Source organism: Photinus pyralis, unplaced genomic scaffold, assembly GCF_008802855.1.
Source record: "Photinus pyralis isolate 1611_PpyrPB1 unplaced genomic scaffold, Ppyr1.3 Ppyr1.4_LG4, whole genome shotgun sequence".
Classification (NCBI taxonomy): domain Eukaryota; kingdom Metazoa; phylum Arthropoda; class Insecta; order Coleoptera; family Lampyridae; genus Photinus; species Photinus pyralis.
This window is the reverse complement of record NW_022170511.1, coordinates 42,979,726-42,994,050: the sequence shown is the minus strand read 5'-3', so window position 1 is coordinate 42,994,050 and position 14,325 is coordinate 42,979,726.

Sequence of the window (14,325 nt, the reverse complement as noted above, 5' to 3'; positions counted from 1 at the left end):
CTCCGAGATGAAGAAAACTGGAATTTTTTGAGTTGATTTTTGCAATTTTTTGAATCATAATGAATTTCTCCAAATTGTCTGAACATGCATAATTTTATAGACGTTTCCCTCTCGACCAAATTGGCTCCTAACAGGAATATCACAAATAATATCTGGAATCACGAAAATTGTTGAGCACACTTCCAAGAACAAAATTCTCGTCTTATTTTTGTTGCCTACAATTTGAAAAAAAGATATTCTGTTGTGGAAATCGCGTATAGAGTTCGTAGAATATCTAGATGGTTTGGAGATTTAAAAAAAATTGCTGATATCGAGGAATTCAATGAATATTACAAGTGAGTCATTTGAGTTATGCACGTGAGAATTTGGAAATCTTCTATTGTGCGTTTAAAACACCCTATATTACTTTAGACCAAAGATGTTTTCTCATCAACACTTTGAGACGAACAACATTTGACTATCAATTTCGCTCTTAAGTAGCTGTGAAAACTGTGTTTATTGCTTCTATGGTTGTTACTGCTAAACCACTCACTATTCACTATATAAATTACTGATTAGATTGCAAGTTTTAAATTAATTGCTCCATTTACGACTTGTTAATTAAATGAAACTGTGTGTGGGTGCCACCTATAGTCCAGTCAAAATAGGCCAAAAAAAAGAGCGTTTTGCTGCAACAGGTCAAGGAGTTTTGAAAGATTATTATATTTTGGTCTCCTGAATAATACCCTGAATTTGCGACCTTGAGCGACTGCCGGTCGCGTCGCCATATTGGAAAAAGTTACGAAAATTCAGTTTTTCGATAATTTCTCCGTTCCAGTGCCACCTACATTAAAAGTAGTTATTACGAAAGTTATAGAGTACAATGTTTCCTATAACTTTCGTATTTAAAGTTTTTTAATCGGATGAATATTAATTATATATTATATATATATGAATATTAATTATATATTAATTGCTTACTAAATTGCAACCACTGATAATTTTTTGCAATCTCAATAATTACTTCCCTTAAATTATAAAATCAATAATTCGAATCTTGTGAGGTACGCAATAATTTCTATTGTGCGTTAATGCAAGAAAAATGTATGCTCTCCTTGTTACATTACTAGTAAAAAAAACTCTCAACACCAATTTCGTTGAGAAAACGGCAGTCTATGTTGTTTTGGTAGTCGGGAGGAAGCGGAAGGAAGACCTTATATTTTGTATCTGTCTCATGATGGCGGACAAAGTATAGGTACTGTACAGGGTATCCCAATTTCGATGTCCGATGAGAAAAAACTTATCCGTTAATCCGTAGTGTAAGCAAAGATCATCTTTGGTGTAAGTAACTTGACAATCTTGCAATTAAAACATGGTTTAGTTTTAAAATATAGGAAAAAAACGTACAAGGAATAGTTGTTTATAGTCGAATTAGATTACTTTTTAGCTTTTTTAAAACGAAACATGTAGGTATCTATTTTTAATACTACGGGAGTCAGATGTTTTTTGTAAAACAAAAGACAGTGCAAAAATTGTTTTATGTTTAATCCTCGGTGTAATCTGAAACAGCACAACGTGCAACTCGAAAGGAACGTGCAAAATAGAATAGGAAAAATGTAAAAACATAATTTAATGTAAGAATAACTTCTATATTTATGAAAAAAACGACTTGGGCAATTTTTAAATTGCGCGGTTGCCATCTTCATTTTTTTTTAATTTCTAGCATTCATTGCCTTAAATTTTCCCAAATTTATACAAAATTTCTCCGAATGAGTGAAATGGGTAACGTTACTTCCCTATAGAAAATTTGTTTGAAATTTTATACTTCCAGTAAAGTAAAGCATATCGCATATTGTAAAAATCCGTTGTGCGCATGCGCAGAGCGCGCAATGTGAACTTTCTTATTTCTACAGATATTTTTTGTAATTTTAACCAAACACTTTTCTAGTAAAGGCAAACATATCGCATATTTTAAACATTAGGTGTGTGCATGCATAGACTGCGCATGCTAAATTTCTTATTTATAAGAATATTTATTGCGACGAACTTCCCCCTTAGCTCGTGCACGAACGGTAGCTTAAATGATGAAAGTACAATTAATTCAAGTTCCTTTAATTGTCGAACAATAATATAATTGTACAATTCAATGATCACACAGTAGACGGTCGGTCGGTCTCTCGGGCGCCACCAAGACTTAATCTGCACCCCTAAGTCTTGGGAAAAGGGGCGGTCTCTTCGGATGGGGTAGAAAGCCTCCGGGTATCCTCTAGTGGAGAACGGAATCTACCAGGGATCGGGAAGAGTTCACCACAAAATGGCGGCGGTCACTTCCGGTTTATCTAAAACAAAATATGGCCGGCGACCCTGACGGTAAATTTCCTAAAGGGAATAAAGCAATAAAGCACAAATCAATTAGCGGTGTCTAAGGGAAATAAAAGCGGAAAAGCAAGGAGAACAGAATATAATGAAACTTGGCGGAACGGTGGCAAAAGGTTACGGTTGTGCCAAAAAAGGGAAACTCAAAACGGTAGTGAAAAGGAAAGGACAACGATTTGACTTACGGTCGCTAAAGAGGGAAAACGGTAAAACAAAAGGGTTTCGGTGGATTCGGAATGATACGGTTTCGCAAATTAAAGAAATCAAAAGGCGTACTTACAACTCGAAGGTATGAAGCAGAAAAGATCCCTCCCAAATTGAGCATTTTCCTTTTAAAGGAAACCCATTTTGGTAGAAGTGGAACATGGAATTCCCAAAGCCTCGCTGCATTCGCACCGAGCGGTGTAGAAAATAATTTGGTTTTTAATTAATTGCGGCTCCTGTGGTTATCTTAAAAATCTGGGACAACTTGCAAACAACTAGAAAAATTAGAGCGCCTCCGTGGACACCTCTCTCGACGGTTTCTGACAAGGTTTACTACTGCCCATTAACATGGCATTAATTAACAGCGCTTACCTAATTAAGCGTAATCAAACCTGAGTACTCATCAATCCAATCTGTATCTAGCTCCCTTGGACTTTTTCTTCTCAAACGGCGCTATCGCTTTAACACTCTTATCGCAACATGCAGGCATACGGACGGGGAACTTGTAAACAACTCGATTTGAACTCGTTTTATCCTTGATTTTACTTATTATGGGAATCTAAAACATCTTATAAATAATTAACGGCGCTGAAACCAAAGAATATTAATTGCCCCTCATCTTCGCCAGGACAACATCCTTCGGTGGTTACAAAAATATCGCGGTCTTCTTGCGTAACGAAGCCCAAACCAATCGTTACATACAGGGTGGTCTTTGTAAACGGCACTCTAAATGGAGAAATTCCGGATGCTTCTTTACATTATGTCTTAACTTATTTTCCTTTGTACACGTAAATAGTCCGTTAGACCGAGTACAAGACCTTTCGAGAAGTACTTATCAATTCATAGAAACTGCAGTAAAATTACTACTTGCTATAAGGCGAAATCCTTTTTTTAGGGCATTTTTGAAAAAAATACGCTATTATATTCGTTATGGCTGGCAGGCCACAACTACAATACCTAGAGAATTCAAATTTTCACTAAAAGCTTTCTGCTATAGTGTAGATGTGCAGGCACTAGTCTATTTTGAGTTAGATTACTTGTGAGATCGATAATTGAAGAAAATAATTTCGATATGGGTTTCGGAGGTGCTGTAATTTTACCGTTAGATAGCTACCAGTATAAAAGCTTATTATTTACTTTGTGATTTGTTTTACAAAATGAAGACGTACCCTCAATTGAAATTAAATAAAATTAATTATTTAACGCAGCCAAAATTACTCGTGAGATCGATAATTTTAAACTTCGCTAATAAAATACTGACCTGCATTACCAAAAATGTGCTATAATCATGCATATGCTGATTTACAACTTGTTTAATTTTTATTTTATTAGGGTCCGCCAATGTTGCGATATCGGTATCGGCCGCCGATACGATACTATACCTACAGAGTGTGACAATATCATATCAACTTCTCGACTTCTTATGGACGCCATGTTGAATTCTTACATCGCTGGATAGAGGCAAAAATTACAAAATTGGTGATACTGAAACACTTAGTATTTCATTTGGGAATCAACCTTGAATTTTTGCCTTGGAATTGTATTTCTTATGGCTATAATTTCATAGCTTGCTTGAAATTCATTCGTCTTTCTATGTTCTTTCTAATGTAGTACGCACTCTTAACTTTTGACTCAATTGTTCTATGAGGCTAACATTTAACTTTACATTACTATTAATGAAATAAGTCTAGAATTTTCTTAGAATCAGTCTTAGAATCTTCTGAGAATCCTCTTAAAATTGTATAACTATTGAGAACTTTTGAACGTTCGGAGCATGGAGACCCATTACACATCTTTAGAATATTATACTAGAATCATATAAAAATCTTCTTGGAATATCCTCAGAAATAAAAAAAAATATTACCTAAATTATTGAATTATCTAAAAGTTGGGGGGGGGGGGGGGGGGGCAGGCATTATTACATACATTAAAGTGCACACCTTTTAGGCTGCTGTATCCAAAAAAGGGGCAACTCATTTTTGATCGCATAGTATTTGCCATTTGCCAACAAATATGCGCTAGTTCATCATGCAGAAGTACACCACTGACCACAAATTTAAAGTACGTAGATCGCGAGGTGGATCGTTAGCACCCTTTTGGTAATTTTGGATACCATAAAAAACTTTTTTTTTAATGTTGTTTTAAAAATATATTCAGTGTTCCAGGCAAAATTACCACCCTGTAGGTATATTAAAGAGTCATATTAGAATGAGACCACGGATCTCAACGCATTTGTCCCTTTAAAAATTATATTTAAAAAAATGAATCAATTAAAATGAACAGCAGTGACCAAGTAAAACCTACTATCATTCTTGATTTTGGACCGGCCCTTACAAGTCAAATTTATTTTATTATTACTTACGGACTTCGGTGGAAAAGAAGGACTAAGGAACAGACTAGGGAGAAGTTATTAATGTAATTAATTTGTAGTTAAGTGTTATGATCATTTTTTGCTCATCGACTTATAACGGGCCATCACAAATGAGTTGCTGTCGAGTCGCCTTTGGAAGTTCAAGTTAAATACGATTTCCCATGTAAACAAAGGTTCCACAGGTGACTCGACAGCAACTCATTTTTGATCGCACAGTAGTAGGTATGTTAAACTTAAATACTTAAATGTTTTAGCGTATTTTTCATCAAAATACAACTAATTCCACACGTCCGCCTGAAGCTCGGTCTGAAGGTTTTTAATCTTGGCACCCGTAAAAAGTGGATTTTTTAAAATAAAAAAAATTATCAAAGTCCTCGTTTGAGATCGAAGGGACTTCAGCGCATTTTTGTGTGGCAGATCAGTATTTTATTAGCCACTTTCGACTCAACCATCAATAACAGATCTTGTCGAAGGCTACTACATTCACTAACCGCTTCCCACTTTCCGCGTGCACCCGCAATTCGCTTTTAAAGTTTTGACTCCACCATTAGTAAGATCGTGTCGGGGGCTACCACATTCCCTTTGACGGTACCCACTTCCGACGTTCCGTTCACCCGCAATTCGCGTTTGAAGATTTGACTTTACCATCAGGAAGATCGTGTCGGGGGCTACTACATTCCCTTTGACGGTACCCCCTTCCGACGTCCCGTTCACCCGCAATTCGCGTTTGAAGATTTGACTCTACCATCAGGAAGATCGTGTCGGGGGCTACTACATTCCCTTTGACGGTACCCACTTCCGACGTCCCGTTCACCCGCAATTCGCGTTTGAAGATTTGACTCCACCATCAGGAAGATCGTGTCGCGGGCTACCACATTCCCTTTTACGGTACCCACTTCCGACGTCCCGTTCACCCGCAATTCGCGTTTGAAGATTTGACTCCACCATCAGTAAGATCGTGTCGCGGACTACCACATTCTCTTTGACGGTACCCACTTCCGACGTCCCGTTCAGCCGCAATTCGCGATTGAAGATTTGACTCCACTATCAGGAAGATCGTGTCGGGGGCTACCACATTCCCTTTGGCGTCGCGGTTTGAAGACTTGACTACACCATCAGTAAGATCGTGTCGCAGGCTACCACATTCCCTTTGACGGTAGCCACTTCCGACGTCCCGTTCACTCGCAATTCACTTCTATTGGCGGCACGAGAAAGAGAGACAGCGATTCGAGATTTACGAAACGTTAAACCGCGTGAGTTCGCAACGGAAGGTAAAAGGCGCCCGAAGTAGACTACCTCTCGAAGACGCGCGCGCGCCTCGCAAAAGGTCGTTAATTTCGCCCCTATGACAAAAAACAAAATTCCGCCACGCAGGAGTTGTGCGCGTTTACAACATCTTTCCGACGACACCAATTTGAAAAGAATCGGACCAAAACTGTAGTAGAAGATAGGAAAAAACTGAAAAACCTTCACGTTAGTATACTACGCTCGAGGATGACGCCCAGATGTCGCCAACCCCACATCATGTAGCCATGTCCCTAAGGTTGACAAATTTCACGGCCCTGTAGATACACGTACAACCCGTTGCCTTTCTACAAGAGTTCTTCTACGCGCGCACATTTGCTGCCAACCAGCCAGCCAGCCAGCCAAAGTGAGATTAAAAGCTACTTTTTACAAATAAATTTGCAAAAATGCGCTAAAAACTGTTTTTGGCAGCGAGGTTGTAATCATCATCTGACATCTGACTGTTGTTGATAATTTTATTGTTATTGATCTTGGGAGTTTGTTGCACATTGTTTAATTTATCTTTTTAGACCTAGTTTCCCACATGCCGTGTGAACAATAGGCGTAAGCGCCTTAGGTGAGTGCAAACAGATGACAGTTTTATTATACTTGTTTGATTTGTTCAATAAATACCATTTCTCAAATCACACGAAAATGAGATTAAAGGTGAACATTAACATCTCTCATTACAACAAGAATTTATAAAACTACGTTGTAGAATTTCCATGCAAATAAATTGTACATTTTTACTTATATAATGAAAGCTGTAGTCTACGTAAATGGAATCGCCAGTGCAAGAAGTAAGTAAATGTCAGGGTGAAATACACCTTGTAATGACCATTTCTTATCGATAATTAGACTTTCAATTAAGTGAACATTCCTGAAATTCCCCCAATATTTATTTTCTTTTACTTCCTGAACGGTATGCAATTAAATTAATTTTTTTCTTTATCATCCAATTTAAACGCAGGAGTTTATTTACTTCAATAAAAGAATTTTAAGGCCAAGTCAGTTCAGTAAATTTGAAAAAAAGATCGTTTTAGCTGAGCAGTTTGAAAGGCACGCAACACGTAATGAACAACTTATAATTAAGAAAAAAGTGAAATTAAATTAGGCGTATTAAAAATCTCCATATAACGGATGTTAGCAATTAGAATTGCAACACAATACCTATTCCTTTAATACCATGAACTCTCGACAGGGAGCCAAAAGAATAATATTTTATTTTATTGGTCAATTATGTACGTGCCGCTTTTTTATTTCTCGTTACTTAATAATGCAATTTTCTTGCCCATTGTTGTAAGGCGTGGAATTGTTTTTGTAAAATTATTCAATTTTATAATAAATTATTTAAAAAAAGTACGCGCTGTTCTGAATGAAAGAAAATAACAATTCTAGGAGATATTGTCTTGGTTCAATTACAGTGAAAGTCAGACTGTTTTGCTTTGAAACAATGTAGTTGCAATTAAGTAATTGATAGGTGCAATAAATTAGTGTTATTTCCAATTAATTGTTATCGGACTCGTTTGATTACGTTCAAGGTTCTCAAAGCAAAATGATCTTAAGGTTAATTTTCCTCATTTTCCCGTAAAGAACACGGCGTTATTATAAAAAATATTTCATGCCTACCTAATTATTTTATGCTTTCATTACAATGCCTACCTACTTAAAATGCGAAAGTAATTCTTTTGTATCCTCGATACAACCGAACTGATAACAGAACATGAAAGAAAGTTGGCCCGAAATTTGTTACGCCTTTTTCCATTTTGAATATTTGTTTACAAAATTTCTACCCCAAGATGGTACAACACCTGAGGCGAGAAAAATTCTGATCATGAGAAATTTTGTACCTGGGGACATTTCAGAATACTATTTCTATCACCTTAGCGACGAAACTTATAATTTTTGCCCCAAATAAAGAGACCGGTTTTGTACAAGGGATGCCAAAATCGTTATATACAGTGTGTAAACCGAGGTGTAAACCAAACTAGGCTAACCTCTATAGCTGTGGTAGACTTGGCGATGTGGCATATAAAATGTTGGTGGGTGATATGAGTAAAAAAGGATTGAATACTCTAAATAGTATTTTGCTATCCAAAATTACTCGTAAATGCACATTCTGTATATTTTTATATTTCAGGATTCTATAGACAATTTTACTGAATGCGCCTTTTCGATAATGTATACGAGGTTGATTAAAAAAATAAGCAATCGATGTTAACATAGTAGAAAAAAATATTGAACCTTCTTATTCAACCGTAGATTAGCAATTGATTGCAGTCATTTGAAAAATACTGTTGTGAGACCTAACCTTCACTTCTGGGAATCCCACGATTTACCTCTAGCTAGCTCAGTTGTAATTAAAAAAAACCAAATTTTTACACGCATCTCAAGGTCCAGCTGGATTCTGCCACCCTACAGCATTCCAACAATGACATGAATAGGTGGCTTAACCAAATCCTTAAATTCCAATATGAAACTTTACCCCCAGATTTAATAAACTTGAAACAAAGTAAGAGACGCCGACAATTATCTCTCTTTGACTCTAATAAACAAAACCTGGATTGCAATGACTGGTTTAATTTCAGACAAAAAATTGCGTAAATTTCTGTTTTACAAATTGTTACAATTTTAAACAGATAAATGACACACACAAAAAAAAAACAAATTACTCAAACATTACAAAAAAACATGACAAAACAAACCACTAACTACCTACTACTTACTTTTAAATTTGTCCGAGTAACGTACTCTGATACAAAGAGGTATCCGTACACGATCACGCAAACCAAACACTCAAACACCGACGTCTTCTCTCTTCGGGTACCCACAATTAAATTCAAAACTTCCGTGTTTCCGCAAAATAACAAAAAAAAACAGGACGGCGACAAACTTCTTAAACTTTTCAAAAAATTCTTCTTAAACGGCAAACAAAAATTCTAATTAAACCTGGATCCACTACGCAAGAAACTTCCACAAAATTCAAAAAATAACGTAACCGAAGAAGCGCCGGTTGGCTTTGTAACGACCAAAAAGCCCCGCTCTCATCAAAAATTTTCTATTTAAGCCAAAAGCCCTTCTCCTTTCTTCCACACCCCGTCCGCCAATCACGCGAAGCGTCGATTTTTCAACTTCTTGCTAAATGGCACGTACGCCCGGCAATTCTGCGAAGAACCTTATCTCTACTTCGCGCTATACCTCGTTAACGGCAAATAAAATTTAAAAAGAAATTTACATCGAAAAAAAAATTCTAGGAATAAAATAAAAACAGAACACTTCTAAGAAATTGAACCAAAACTATAACATGAAATTTACGCAATTTTTTTGTTTCAAATTATTAATAACCCCCCCGGTTAATTAAATGAACTAAACAAAATTGTCACATCCAGACGCTCTATAATTTCTTTCAAGTTACAACTAAAACAAAATAACACAACAATACATACAGGGCACTTCAAAACACCTGGGCACATCCTATTTGAAAAAAATGACAAAGGTATAGAACTACTTTTATAATTGTTTAAAATTTTTGAATAAATGAGTCAACATGGAATTTTGTAATGATCTGGAGTCGGTGAAGCACAATTTTTAAGGTCATGTCCTCGATCCGGGTCGCACATTGGATTGGAATAATCACAATGGATTAACAATGACACATGAAAAAAAACAAAATCCTGGAAAGACAAAAGCTTATAAAGCTTGTTTGGACATATTACCCCGCACGCAGACGGTTGACAATAAAAATAAGAAATCTTAAAATTACTTTTTTAATAATCCAAATAATCTTGTTGTACAAGGTACAAGGTGAATTTTTAAATAAATCGCCAATCACAACGGAACGCAATTCTACGAAACATCTGCATCTCCTTATCAGTACAGAACACGTGCGTTAATCAAATTTAGCCTGATAATAAAACTCTTTATCGCAAACGACCAGATCCCTTACACGCTATCTAAATTGAATAATTTACAAAAGCGGCAAAATTAAAACGGAAAATTACGCATCTAACAAATTTCTAAGAGGAAAACAAATTCGGGTGTCGTGTTTCGCTACTTCTGCGCAGATGACTCATTTCCGGTGCCATCTTCCGACAGATTGCGTAAATTGTGCGATCTTGAAATTTCCAAGGAAAAGTGCAGGAGTTTCAACCCATTGATTTTTCCTTTGGTAGCCTTTTTAAAGATACACTCGAAAATCTATTTGAGTCGCATGCCCGAGTATTTCGCTGTCGTTCTCGTTAGCTACTGTAAAAATAAGGTAATCACATTTTTCTTATATTTGTATATTCAACCCATTACCGTGCATTTAAGGGGCTTAAAGATCTAATTTTTTGTCGTAGTAGAAAGAAACTCTTAAAGGCACCTTCATATTGTGGAATTGGATTTATATTTTATGTGCGGGGCCACTTAGAAGGGATTAAAAATATTGCAGTAATTTTACATAGTGAACCCGTATAGTTGGGGTCGGAATTGTTTTTTTTTAACGGAGTAGTTTATTTATAGTTTGAAAAGGTGCAGTAAGATAACGAAGACAAAGGACTCAGGTCGGTTACGTACGTAACGTACCCAGTTTTGGTTTAAAAATTTCTACGCCGTATTGGATGTTTGTAGTGGTCCGCTCTGTACAGGGTGATTCAAATTCGTGACACCATTGAGATCTCCGAACTTTTTTTCGGAGTATCTGGTATCATAATTTTAATAACACGCTAAATGCAGAAGCTACATGCTACTAGTTTATTTTTTTGTGTTCTTTATCTCATTCTGTAAAAGTCCAATATGGCGCCCATAAGAAATAAGACAGTGGTAACATGTAGCTTCTACATCTAGCGTGTTATGGAAATCCTGATAACAGAACATTCTCGAAAAAAGTACTGAAATGAAAATGCTAACGACGAAATGAAAAAGAAATTTGACATTTTCAGTTTTTCGGTGATATCTCAGTTATTTTCAAAGATTTTTCAAAAATTTCAAATGCGTTTTCATAGTCACAAAAAGGAGCAACTTTCCCCATTTAACCTTCCCTGTATCTCTCACCGGAGACCCCATGAATTTGAACCCGTACGAGGTGTGCTTTCGTATATGATTCCAAGGAGGATTCCAACTTGTATGCTTGTCATATTAATCCTCAAACGATTTTCCAGAGATTTGCTCAACAAATTAGATTTTATGGTATAGATAAAAATACGAACTACGTAAGTAACTGTTCGCAATATCGCTTCTATGTAAAAAAAAATATTATCTAACTTGATAAACATTGATCAGACATTCTGGTGTATTATTAATTAACGACCACATTTGCATTTTATTTCACCACTTATGACATCAACTGCAAAGAAATAACTTAAGAAGTAAATAAGTTATAAATAAATTATATGGACGTCCTTGCTTCCTGCAGGTGGAATTTTCATATGTTTATGCACCTACCTGGTGTGCTCACTGACTTGTTACGTCATGCTACGGTAAGTGTATCATGTGCTTCGTTCTCACGTTGTTGGGCCAAACAGAACCCTGGATTTTTTCCATTACGGAACGTCATCCAGTGTAGGTATCTTATATCCTCATTTATTATTTAACAGCACTCTATTATTTAAGTAAATTTGTCAAGGAAACTTTGCAATGCAAATTAATTACCTACCTACTTACATAAGCGCATTTTATGTGCAATTTTTAATCGAAGTACCCTACATTTAACAAACTATCCGTGCGTGGGAGTTTGATGACTTCCTTATAATGAGATTAATAACGAACATTAAATTTGCGCACGGTTCATAGTCAAATTAATTTCAGGGGCTTCTGTGTAATTTGAAGTGCGTCTTATTGTTGTTCGTGTAACTTCTATACAAAAGTTTACGTTAATTGGCGATTGATATTTCTTTGTTGATCTATTTCTTTCTTTGTAAAAGTTCATGCATCGCTAAATGCCAACACGGATGTGCATGTCGTGAAAGAAACCACTTTTTTTCTATTTGACAGTTACAATTTACTGTACTTTGACAACTTGCCGCAGTAATTGAAATTTCACTAAATTGGTTTCAGGTAGCGAATAATTTGTATCATTTATCTGTTATAGGCACTTTCATATTGTTAGTTGTGCAAATTGCAAAGCGATTTGTCTCTCTTTTAGCATTTCAAAGTTTAGGAATTTGATGCTTTTAGAAACTTTCCGAAAGGGAATTTACACACCATTTTGGAAAGTAAAAGTGTTACCCACATTTTCTGGGAAAATATGCTAAATCGGAATAAAACGCACAAAACTTATCGTGCAATCACGAATGGAAAACCATTCGCATTAAAATAAAATAAAAGATGAGATGGCTGTGGGAAATTGCAACAGCCTTTTTTAAAAGACGTGATTAATTCACTTGTGTAACTATGTGCGCATACAACGAGCACACTTCAGCATGCCATTATTGTAAGTCTACTAAATTTAACGAATTGCACAAAAATTAGACCAGGACCTATTCTGTTGGCAGCCGTGGTTATCTAGACAGACACCTCTAAGTAATCCTCAAATGATAAGTGGGAAATTGAAAATTAGAGATAGCGAAGACCTTCACAAAGTTCACAACACTTCCTGAACACGTTCTAAGAATTTCCAGAGATTTCCAAGCGATTCAAAACACTTCCAAGAATTCTAGAGAACATTTAGAGAACTCCTAGAGTCATGAAAACTTCTTGATAGAGACATTCAGAATTCCAAGTGAATAAAAGTTGAAACTCTAAAATGTTAAAAAACCTTCCGGTTCATCATGTTCTCCTGATAGTCAGGTACTGATACTCCGTGTATGAGGAACTGAAACACTTCTTCGAACCACATATTCTCCTGATAGAAGATTTGTGAAGGTTTAAGACAAAATAATGTGTTAAAACATTCCTCTGTGGTTATGGAAATAGACCGCCTCGTTGGTGATTTTCTCGTGGTAGCCAGAGACATTTTTCAAGAGTGTTAAATTATTAAAAGTACCTCGAGGAGTATATTATACTCTTCTGATATAAGATTTCTAAAAGTTTCATCCAAAATAAGGTGTTGCAATATTTCTTTTGGTGATGGAAAAAAGACCTCTTTGTCCATCATGTTATGCTGGTAGCCAGACAATTTTTTCGAGTTTTATGTCTCGATGGTTGACAATGTTAGACAGAAGAGCTCTACATATGACATGTTCCTCCTTACCTTTCCAACGAAGTCACATTTAGAAAAGAAAAAAATATTCGCACGAAAACGAGAAACTAAAAATGTCAAATTTCAGTCATTTCAAAGCCATACATAAATTATTGTAAAGTCTCTGACAATTCGGAATTTATTTTAGACGTCAAAGTAGCAAGCTTAGGTTCTGCCGTCGCGATCGTTTCCATAGAAACAGCATTGTCATATGTTCTGAACGATATTTTATATCGTGCTTCGCGGCCCATTTAAAATAAGAATGACAGATGTCATTATAATGCACAATCATATGTTTCACTTTTTATCTATCTTCGCGGTTTTAGCCTAGTAATTCAAACCTATTTAAATTGCAAATAAATAAAATAAACGTTAATAATATCTTTGAAAATCCTTAAAATGATTTTGAAACAATCCCTTTGAGTGCCGTTCAAAAAATATAGGATGAACCCAACATATTTTTTTCGTCCTACGTTTCTTACCACATAAAAGGTAAGACCGTTTTTACACGAGGATATAGTCCCTTGCAGAGTGGTATCTCGGATACGCCTGTAACATATTTCGGCTGCCGCAGTTGCCAAGTGCGTTACTGACCTTAGAGATAAAGAAAATGAAAACGAAATTTGACATTTTCAATTTTTCGGTGATATCTCAGTTACTTTCAAAGATTTTTCAGAAATCTCAAATGCATTTTTTTATTCATAAAAAGAGGCAACTTTGCGGAGATCCCAATGGTGAGCCACGAATTTGAACGATCCTGTACAATGCAAGTGTTCTTTGTGTTATTTTTGTACACTGGAACACCTCAAACATTATATGTTCCTGATGCTAGATTTGCAACCGTTTAAGCCAAAATATGGTATTAAAATATTTGTATTAGGTAATGGAAAATACATCCAATGTCTATCATGTTCTCCTGATAGCCAGAGAGATTTTCCCACACCATTGCAAA